The 10953-nt window shown below is 48.9% G+C and overlaps 1 pseudogene across 1 annotated transcript in view; it reads right to left on the bottom strand.

Annotated features, from left to right (window-relative positions):
* The window catches only part of LOC308155855 (roundabout homolog 2-like), a 114313-nt pseudogene that overhangs the window by 16359 nt on the left and 87001 nt on the right, over positions 1-10953 (bottom strand). The window contains exons 8-14 of the transcript in view: positions 10731-10902; positions 7827-8032; positions 6150-6231; positions 5652-5817; positions 4997-5163; positions 4744-4865; positions 1891-2122 (exon numbers count right to left, since the gene is read on the bottom strand). The product of the transcript in view is annotated as a roundabout homolog 2-like (transcript). The remainder of the gene's footprint in view (positions 1-1890; positions 2123-4743; positions 4866-4996; positions 5164-5651; positions 5818-6149; positions 6232-7826; positions 8033-10730; positions 10903-10953) is intronic.

Raw genomic sequence — 10953 nt, 5'->3', positions numbered from 1 at the left:
TCCATCTAGACGGGTGATGAAATGCCACAGAACACTACTGTCCCGGCACCTCAGAAAGGCTTCAACCACACCAGCTGGAGCCCAGCTTCATAGTTCCATGTTCTTCACTAAACCTACAAAGGATGAGATCCACCATGCCCTTTCCAAACAAGCTTCTGAAATGGAGCAAAGCTGTGCACGTGTCGCTCTGGGGGGCAAACGCACAGCGCCGGTGATGAAGGGTGACTGAGCCCAGGAAGTGACACGGCATCCATATTAATGGATCACCCGCATCACACGGCAGTCACACCCTAGCGCCCGGGACGCTAACGCAGCGCATTATGCATATCTGAGCTAAATGAAAGTACTCCATCCTCATGTACAGTAATGAAGGAGATGCTAATAAGGCCATTAGCTCAGTGATGTACGGCTGGCAAGGAACACGGCAAGTGACACTCTGGCAACCCAACAGCGGCCCGTCGTTTTAGATCTACAAAACGTGGTCGCCCCCCAGCCCCCCCCCCCCCCAGCCCCATACCACCCCTCCCACGCCCCCCCCCCCCCGTCGGTAGAAGACCGCGTTCACCTTCAAAGAGCGAGGGATTCAAAGGGGACACATGAAGGCAAAACAGCATGTCTATGGGACTGATTAACACACATGGAAACATGGGTTTTCTCTAGAGTGTTCGGGTTCGTGTTCATTATTCCTAAAAAGAAAGAACCGTACGGTTCAGCACATTATCTGGTCTTGTCTCTCTCTGTATTCCCAAAGTTCTGATCATTACATGTAGATTAGTTGGATGAATACACTCACGCTGAGAAAAAAACAATGAGGAGGTGTTGTGTTGCAAAGCATGTATTGTGATGGACCGCATTTCACAATCTGTGGCAGATGCATCTATGCAAAGCCAGCCATCGGATTCCGTAACCAGTGAAATGTGGCTTGCCAGGTGGGGGAATTGCACACCGGTGTCATTTAGCACCTGGCCCGTGAGCCACCTGGCCACCATACCTATGACACCCCAGATGGACCGAGCTTGGCTCTGGCGACGGGCAGAGTGAGAGGGACGGGGAGTCCCGGGAGAACAGCCATGGCGGGGGCCTAATTGTGTTAATGGACAGGAGGAATAATCAAAAAAGAAGCCCAGCCTGAAATACTCTTAGCCCCCATGAATCAACTGCTTTACAAAGGGCTGAATCCTGAAACCTGAGAGCATAACTGAAGCCAACCGAAGGCAGCGCGTGATTTACGGAAGGTGAACTTTCCCAAGTTATGCACGCATATATCATATTTAGGGTTCGGCATAGAGAGAGGGAGGGAGAGAGAGATGGGGGGAGAGAGAGCGAGCGGCAGAGACAGAAGAGAGTTAGAGACAGAGAGCAGAGGAGGAGAGGGAGGAAATGTCACATAGTCGCTGTATAAGCATGGTGTGCGACAGGGAAATGGCAGGCAGTGTGACAGCGGGAGTCCACCAGAGGAGCACAGGGAAGAGCTGAGAGGAGCAGGAGAAGGTGGAGATTGTGTCAGGGGAGACGGCACCCCCGCAGGCCCACAGACCTGTCACAGGGCCCCCCCCCCACCTGTAGTGCTAACTGGGGGGTCTGACACGGCAGATATACCACCGCATTAGCATAGTATTGTGTTTGTGTGTGTTCACTTGAGTTTTGTGAACTCACATGTGTGTGTGTGTGTGTGTGTGTGTGTATGTGTGCGTGTGGCGTGTGCATGTGCATGTGTGTGTGTGCGTGTGTGTGTCTGCGTGTATGTGTTTGTGTGTGTGTGTATAATACCATCTAGTATCAGGTTCAAGGTATCTGGCCATTACCAGAGCTAGCAAACAAGTAACAATGGTGTTAACAGTAATAACGTCTCTCTGTTGCATCACGGTTGGTCTGGTAATGATCTTTTACCTTCCTCCATGGTGCGGGCTGTCATTGATTCACTGTCTGCACCCTGGAACTCATTGAAGTACGGACGGACTTTGATCTCATAGACGACCCCCTTTTTCAGGCCAGACAGAGCTATGTCTCGCTCTGAGGGGACCTTCAGGTCCTGCACCTGCCAGGACCCCGGGGAGGGTAGCCCTGACGTCTGCCTGTACAGAACACGATAGCCCTGGATGAACTGGGATGGGCTCTCCACCTGAGAGAGAGAGATAGAGAGAGAGGGAGGGAGAGGGAGAGGGAGAGGGAGAGGGAGAGGGAGAGAGAGAGAGAGAGGGAGAGAGGGAGAGAGAGCGAGAAGAGAGACGATTTTCATGACATTTTCGGAGCTAGAATAATGCATAAGGGTTTTTTAAACTAGAATAATGCAACCACTCCCTATATACTTAAACGAATGGGCGAGTTAACCCTACTTGACCCAGGCAGTGTGGATTAAAACAGCAAGTAATTCTTTTTTCCTCTCGAAACAAATCCTGTTACTATGGAAGGGAAAAGTTGAAGTCGTCGGGTCTCGGGAGGGAGTGAGGGAACATAACTCACGGTAATGGCTTGTTAACAGGGGCAGAAGCAAGCGAAAGCTTTTACAGGCGAAATAAAGCAGCTGTTTACCGTCAGTCCAGTCCAAATAAATCAGCCCGACGCTCTCTCCCTCTCTACGGACGCCTGTTTGCATTTCATTAACGAAATGATTCGTGAATCTAAAAGCTTTATGAAGCCCCCGCCCCCCCCCCACACACACTCTCCTCCCTTACCTGCAATAGGACGGATTGATCTGCCGGCTGCAGACGTGATGCATCCATGTAATAAATTAGTCCCCTCTGTTTAGTTTTCCCTTGTCATATAAGACAGGTATGCCAGAGGAGCAGAGGGCTATTTCTCATCATGAAAACCACAACAATTGTGTGTGTGTGTGTGTGTGTGCGTGTGCGTGTGTGCGTGCATGCGTGCGTATGTGTGCGTGTGCGTGTGTGTGCATGCGTGCGTGTGTGCATATGTGCGTGTGTGTGTGGATGTGTGCGTGTGTGTGGATGTGTGCGTGTGTGTGCATGCGTGCGTGTGTGTGCATGCGTGCGTGTGTGTGCATGTGTGCGCGTGTGTGTGGATGTGTGCGTGTGTGTGTGGATGTGTGCGTGTGTGTGGATGTGTGCGTGTGTGTGCATGCGTGCGTGTGTGTGCATGTGTGCATGTGAAAAGGAAAAGCTTTTATCAGTTATGGTATTTAATCTGGCCGGTGTCACAATGTAATTATGAAGTAAACAACAGAAAGAAAACACAAGCATGTGGTTAATGAAGATGGTTGTTTTCCATTTGACCTTTCAATGACTATGGCCAGATGTTGTTTGTATTGGTCCGTGTAGTGTAGTGTATCTCAGCATGCGATTTCACAAGGACGGCAGTTTTTTTATTGTTCACTTGAATATGCCGTGCTGTGAAAGTATATCATCTGGCAAAGACACAATGGTGCTTCACAGTGCTGGGCAAAACCCGATCTGAGAAAGCTCAGCCACATAATAATGTTAAAATGTCATCAAGGCACTGGTGCATACAGTACCGAGGCATATGGAGTGAATGATTGTGTGTGTGTGTGTGTGTGTGTGTGTGTGTGTGTGAGAGAGAGAAAGTGTAGGCATACGCCCGCGCTTGTGTGTGTATGCGTGCGTGTGTGTGTGTGTGTGTGTGTGTGTGTGTGTGTGTGGGTTTTGCGTGTGAAACGAGAAGAGCCTCTGTCATTAAGGCAGATGGGACACCTTGCCAAGAGGGAAGAATAATAACCTCCAGATAAAGAGCTGACTGCAAACAGCTTCCAAAAGAGAGAACACAACATGTTGCCTCTAATGGTGATCTATTCGTCCCAGAGAGAAACATTTGTCTTAATTCCTGTGTCACCCCAAACCATCACAGATTGATGGACTACCAGCTGTCCCCTGGACTTCCTGTCCACTCGTGTGAGGAGGCCTCTCTCCGTGTGCAATCCGAGAAAAGACAGTGGGTTGCCACCGAGTGTGCAATTGGCAGGAATGTCCACCAGAGCTGTTCCCCGCGAATTGAATGTTCCATTTCTCTACCATAAGCCGTCTCCAAAGGCCTTTCCGAGAATTGGAATTGGAATTGGAAACGACTTTGGAGACGGCTTATGGTGGAGAAATGGCAACATTCAATTCACTGGCAACAGCTCTGGTGGACATTCCTGGAGTCAGCATGCCAATTGCACGCTACCTCAAAACTTGCGACATCTGTGGCATTGTGCTGTGTGATAAAACTGCACAGTTTAGAGTGGCCTTTTATTGTGACCAGTCCAAGGCACATCTATGCAATAATCGTGCTGTCTAGTCAGCATCTGGATATGCCACACCTGTCAGCTGGATATGCCACACCTGTCAGGTGAATGATATCTCAGCAAAGGAGAAGTGCTCACTAACACAGATTTAAACCCATTTGAGAACACAATTTGAGAGAAATAGGACTTTTGTGTACATAGAAAAGGTCTTAGGTATTTGATTTAGAAAAATTGGAGCAAAAACAAGTGTTGCGTTCATATTTTTGTTCAGTGGATATGTTACGGTACATGTGGGAACACGGTACATGTGGGAAAACTAGGGTTAGGGTTAGGTACTAGGGTGCTACGGTTAAGGTTAGGGTTAGGGTTAGGGGTAGGGTAACCCTAACCCTAGTTTTCCCACATGTACCGTATTCCCACATGTACCGTAACATATACATATATATTTATATATATACTTATAATCTTCAGGGATTGTAACACCTAGTCCTATTAAGCAATATATATATAGATAGAGAGAGAGAGAGATTAATATTACTCACAGTCCATGTGACCTGGACAGAGGTGGAGCTGACGACCACAGGGTTGTGCATGCTGACCATGACGTCCCCCAGCTCCTTCTGAACACGCCGGTGGTCCACGCCCTGTACCGTAGGACTGATGTCTACCAGAGACAGGGACACAGAGACACCGTGAGTGACCCTCAAGGTTGACAAAAACCCATTTGAATGGTTCTGTTGGTATGGAGAACACACACACACACACACACGGATGAATCAACCGAGGTTTACGTACCTTGTGTACGGACGGGTTCTGACATGGGACTGGGGTCCCCGAGACCCTGTGGGTTCACTGCCCTGATGATGAACAGGTAAACCGTGTTGGGCCGGAGGTCTTTGACTGTGAACTTGGTGGTCTTCACGTGGTCGGCCACAGTCTGCCAGCTGTTACTTACCAGCTGACTGCACTCAGAGAACAAGGGAAGAGGACAGTTAGAGGGGAGATGGTGATCAATAGCTTTGGTCCTGATAACCCTATGGTCGCTAGCTTTCCTTGGCTAGTTCAGCTAGGTACAATGTACAATGTAAGAAACCTCTGCATGGCTGATATGCCTGAAGAATGACATTAACATTGTTTCAATGACTGAAAGATATTCTGATAAACCTTGTGAGATGTTATGAATCTGATAGGTAGACTAGTGGATGCTGGTGGAGGTGGAAATTGGAGGACAGGCTCATTGTAATGCATGGAATGGAAAGAGGATTTCCGTTCTCTGATTTCTACCTCCACCAGCTTCTCCTGATGTAGACTCTTCTACACCAGGCTTGTTGATTTAGTGACCCTCTGGCAGTGACCCTAATGTCCACATAAAATGACCAGATGTGTTATTGCTATGGAAGTGATTTGAGGTCATTGTAGTGAGGCTGTGGGCTTCTGTTCACAGACATACCCGAAGGCTTCAATCACATAGGAGGAGACCGGGGAGCCCTCCTCTGGCCCCGGTTCCCATGACAACGAGACACTGCTCTTGGAGACGTCAGTGACCTCTGGCTTTGAGGGAGGCCCCGGGAGGACACTGGCATTGTGGGACATGGAGTCGGTCAGGTCACTAGACTCTGAGATGGGGAGTGGGGGGGCGGGGAGGGGGTAGGGAGTATCAGAGAGTGAAACAAACAACATCGATCAAAAGCAGGAAGGCACATTATAAATTGCAGCAATCATTTAGGGCTGGTTTCTATGGACACCGATTAAGACTAGCCCTAGACTAAAAAGCATAATTGCGAGTGTTATTTAATCATGCGCTAGTTTTAAGACTTAAGACTGTGAATCCAGCCCTGCGTGATGTAAAACTAAGTATAAGAAAGTGTGTGGCTTTATTCACTGTATGTATGTGTAGCGAAGGGGAGAGTGTATCAGGCACGAAGACAGACATCCATTTCCAGTGTACCTCTGACATCCAGAAAAGCACTCCACGAGGTCTCCCCACTAGAGCTGGTGGCGACACAGGTGTACAGCCCCGAGTCTGACAGCTGGAGGAGGAGACGTGAGAGTCACAAACACCGACAAACAACCCCCACTAATCCACCCCCAAACCTCCAGACACACCATCAGGGCCATCTTGACAAATGAAACGCTTTTTATGACGTGCTCATCTCAACCCTCGAGTGCACCGTTTGGAAACATACGCCGCTGGCCGCCCAGGCAGCGCTAGTGCTGCTAGTCGTCGTGTCTCCCCGGGTGCTTTTCCGCTGGCTTCTTCCACCCTGATCCCAGATGGCTTTTACGACCCCTTTTGTCAACCTGTGCTATTGAAAGAGCTCGGCAGCCAGCACTACACTAAAAATGCATTAACCTCCGTTGGCCCGAGCCCGCTCCCAGGGAGAGACGGGGGGGGGGGGGGGGAGTGTGAAAGAGTGAGAGAGAGGGAGTGGGTGAGAGGAAGGGGGGGTGGGGTGGTGGTGGTGGTGGGGGGGGGGCCCTGAAAGTGCTGACGTAAATTCTTCTTAATAAATTTAATTTAGTACTAGTCAGCTCCCCTCATCCCCAGCCCCATCATCATCAATACAGACACAGTGAAACAGAGACATGATAATCTATTTAACGCAGGGGACCATTGACAGCTGGCTCCTCTCTCTCTCTCTCTCTCTCTCTCTCTCTCTCTCTCTCTCTCTCTCTCTCTCTCTCTCTCTCACTCTCTCCCTCTCTTTCTTGAGCCACCCCCCACCTCCTTCTCCCTCACATCTCCCTCATATTAATTCAATCAACTCAGAGGACTACAGCTTTTGCCGAGTCCAATGGATATTCCAATGAGATTTAGGAGATAAAGGGATGGTATGTGCGTGCGTGTGTGCGTGTGCGTGTGTGTGTGACTTCATGGTGGTGATAGGGTTCGTACTGTGTATGTTGCATACTCCCCGTGGTTAGACTCCCCCTCCCCCCACCACTTGTCCTTGAGTTGGAGCATCTCTAACCGCTGCCTGGGAGACTGGCTCTAAACGACAGCATTGAATGACTTATAAAAAATCAATACAGTCTATTCATCTTTCAAAAGCAAGCTGACTGCACTTGTCCATTTGAATTACATGCAACTGACATCAGATGAGACATTTTCTCTCTTATCTCTCGCTAACGGCCCAAGATGCACATGCACACACATGTAGTATCTCTCTCTCTCTCTCTCTCTCTCTCTCTCTCTCTCTCTCTCTCTCTCTCTCTCTCTATCTCTCTATCCTATCTCTCATGCTCTTTTCTCTCTTTCTCTTTCTCTCTCTCTCTCACATACACCCACACGCACACACGCACGCACACACCCACACACACACACACACACACACACAAACATCCTCCGACACACACACACACACACACACACACACACACACACACACACACACACACACACACAGAACCCTGCCTTTGACAATAGACAAGACATGAACAGAATAAGCAGGTTCATGACAAGAAGACAGTGAAGTTGAAGGAGCAGAGAGACAGAGAGAAACACAGAAGGAAAAGAGTCCCGGTGAAGGGCCAACCATGACTGTGTAAACACACCCTCTGTGTGGGGCTGGAGGGTGGAGGGCTGCTGTTTTTATGGTGGTGTGTTGTCTTGTGTGACACTCACCCTGGTACTCTGGATCTGCAGGCTCCCAGGCTCCAGCAGGGCCATGCGGGGGTCCTTCCCCAGCAGACTGAGCCCATCCTTCAGCCAGGTGACGGTGGGCTCCGGGTCCCCTGACGCCTGGCACCTCAACAGGGCCACGTCCCCCACCGCCTGCGTCTGGTTGGCCGGGCCCTGGCGGATGATCGGCGGGGGGCGGTCCTTCAGAGCTAACAAAAATCCGGAAAAAGAAGAAGAAGAAATCCTGATCGTTAAGTACTGTGACATATTTTGATCTTTTAATGCTATTACGGTGGTGTAACCATTCGGCGCTGTGTCTCTTTGACCCTACGAAAGGCGCAGGCTGTTTTTTCTTTCTGACGGATCTGTTGTGAGAGGGAGTATCTATTTTCGGGGGGTCGTTTGCAGGGGAGAGCGTGTTTGTGAGACGTGTGTGTGCTCTGCTCGTGACATCTCCCATCACACCTCCCAGCTCTAATTACAAGGTGAGGATTAACGACGGTTGGCCTACGGCACTAATTACCGTGCCTCCTTCACGACACCTTTCAACACGTTCACACCCTCTTCCTCCTCTGGCTCACCACTGCACACCTCCACCCACCCCCACCACCACCACCTCTCTCTCTCACTCACCCCCCCGAAAAAAACTAACTCTCAAACCAAAAACGAATGAAATTACACCGTGCTTGAGTAGAATTAACAACAACCACAATATTACATCTCCTGACTGTTCTTTAATGCGTGTGCTGTGTCATCCGGCGAGCAGCCACCTCCACGTTGTCGAGGTGTTAAACCTTTCGCAGGTTTTTCTTGTAATTTCCTCTTTTACCGCTTTCCCCTCCTTATCAGCGCTGTCTCTCACACACTCTCACAGAGTGTTTGCGGCAACGAGTTCTAGTGGTCTTATCTCTTATCGCAGCCCCTGCGGTACAGGCAGGAAACACAGTAACTCAGCCAGAATAGCAGAGAAGCCAAACAAAACAGAGATACATTGACTAGATCAGGAAGACCTTCTTAAACTGTTCCCCTACCTACACCATGCACTACTAAGTGTTGTGTGTCTACTGTACATGTTGTCCAGAATATCATGGTTGTATAGGTAATCAGAATTACATGTAATCAGAACACATTTTGAAGTATTTTGGGTATCAGAATGCAATAAAACCATGACTCATTTTAGAATACTTTAAAAGCCAATCACAAGATCCAGCAACTCAATCGATCTCAAAATGGTGCTTCTACTCTGCAGTAGTCAGTGCTTAAGCATTCATTCCAGTTACAAGCTCTTTGCCAATTGCCAGTGATTTAATTTCAATGCCCCCGAGCATTATTACACAGCATAAATGTTGAGAGATATTTGTTCAGTGTTCACGCTTCTTTGACCAATTATTTTCAGTTTTTTTGAATGCTCCTGTGTACAAATGAAAAATAATATTCCAAAATGTATTCAATATATAATAATGAATATGAATATGTCATGTATTATGTATTTGGGGCAGCTAGAGGTAGAGCCGCCGTCTAATGATCACAAGGTTGGCAGTTTGGCGGTTCGAGCCCTGGCTGGCCACATGTCGAAGTGTCCTTGGGCAAGACACGGAACACCAAATTGCTCCCAGTGAGCGGGCCAGCGCCTTGCATGGCAGCTTACCGCCATTGGTGTGTGAATGTGTGTGTGAATGGGTGAATGAGAGGCCGTTGTAAAGCACTTTGGAGCAGCTTTGGAGCAGCAAAAAAGGCGCTATATAAGTGCAGTCCGTTTACCATTACCATTTACCATGTATACATGTGAAGCCATGTCGTCAGGATTCAGTATCTGAATACATTGTTAAAGGATGCTACACAACCTTGCGTAATCTACATCAAGACAGAAGTAGTACACCGATTACTGAGTACTATACACACACTGTTCAGGTGTTCAACGTCAACTCATCATGATGAATGCCGTACTGACACAGATGCGAGCTTCTAATATGCAGATGACTTCGGAGCGACCCGACGCAATAGCAGACATTGCTCCTCCCTTGCGTCATTGTTTCGCTATTTCCATCCATCAGGTTACAAGTCTGGCGACCATCCCTCCACTCCCCCCTTGACTGTGCACAGCAGGACATTTGCATACTGATCCATCTATCTCTTCCAACTCTGATGGGTAGGCTCGTTTTCTTCTCCCCCCCCCCCCCCCCCCGAAAGAGAAACGAAAAAAAAGAATCAGTGAGCAGATGTTAATTCAATAATGTGTGTGAGAGGAAGCCAAGAAGAGAACAGAGAGAAAGGCCTAAACAGCTCCCAACTGGCACCCGGCGCAGCACTTAAGATAATGATGCTCTTTCACAGGAGGAGAGAGGTGCAAATAGGACTCTCCATCAGGGAGTGAGTTTTCATTTGAACAGTTTCAAGTCTTTTCAGGCCATTCAACGGCCTCTCTATGGGACAACTTTCCACAGCAAGATGCTAATGAAATGGGTGAAGGCATTTGACCGATTAGCTCTTTCAGCGTTCGCACACAACTCTGCCAAGAGGAGTGTGAAGCATCACACAACCAGGCGCTGGTGCATTTTACGACCAAGAGCCATGGTCAAGCAAGTGTGTGTGTGTGTGTGTGTGTGTGTGTTTGTGTGTGTGTGTGTTTGTGTGCTTGTGAGTGTATTTATGAATTATGTTTAGGCAAGGGTGCAGGTGTGTCTTGGCTAGTGTGTGAGTCTGCAGGTGTCCCTTGGCTTCCCCATATCTACAGGTGTGTATTATGTGTCTGTGTGTGTGTGTGTTTGTGTGTGTGAGTTTGCTTGTCCATGCGTATGTGTGTGTGTGTGTATCTGTGTGTCTGTGTGTGTGTGTGTGTGTGTGTGTGTGTGTGTGTGTGTGTGTGTGTGCGTGTGTGTGTTGTTGGTGTAAGGTCCATGCTCTTACCGTCTGCCACCTCCAGCTGGGCCTTGGCCAGGATGCTGCCTGCCACAGTGAGGGCCTGGCAGGTGTAGTAGCCTGCGTCGGTACGCTGCACGGAGGTTATGGTCAGCTCTCCGTTCACAGACACTGACACACGGCTGTCTCCCTGGGCCGGCTGGTTGGGGAAGAGCAGAGCCTGGGGAGAGAAGGAAGGAAAAATTCAATATGCAGTACATACTGTCATTGT

This window comes from Nansenia antarctica, assembly GCF_963989245.1.
Source record: "Nansenia antarctica genome assembly, chromosome: 4".
Classification (NCBI taxonomy): Eukaryota; Metazoa; Chordata; class Actinopteri; order Argentiniformes; family Microstomatidae; genus Nansenia; species Nansenia antarctica.
This window is presented reverse-complemented; position numbering and strand designations above follow the sequence as displayed.